The sequence below is a fragment of the Aplysia californica genome, unplaced genomic scaffold, assembly GCF_000002075.1.
Source record: "Aplysia californica isolate F4 #8 unplaced genomic scaffold, AplCal3.0 scaffold00721, whole genome shotgun sequence".
In the NCBI taxonomy this organism is placed as follows: Eukaryota; Metazoa; Mollusca; class Gastropoda; order Aplysiida; family Aplysiidae; genus Aplysia; species Aplysia californica.
Window position 1 is genome coordinate 181,067 of NW_004797991.1, and position 279 is coordinate 181,345.

A 279-nucleotide genomic window follows, 5' to 3' on the forward strand; every position below is an offset into this window, starting at 1 on the left:
ATCAATGGACATGCGTGTACGTAAAACATAGTATTATGCAAATAGGTCGAGTGGGTCTGCAGTTTGTGGTGGTGTTTTTGGTGATGAACTTGATATGCAGCACATAAGTCTGAAGTTTGAACCCAAGTGGGGTCGGAATGTTTCTTCTAACGCAGTGCTCTAATTAGGGAATATAATGTTCCTGCCTTCGAAATAATCTACATTGCCCCACCACCCCTCCCCTGCAACACTTAAACACATTTTTTCTTGTATCACAGTGCTGTAATTAGGAAATATAAT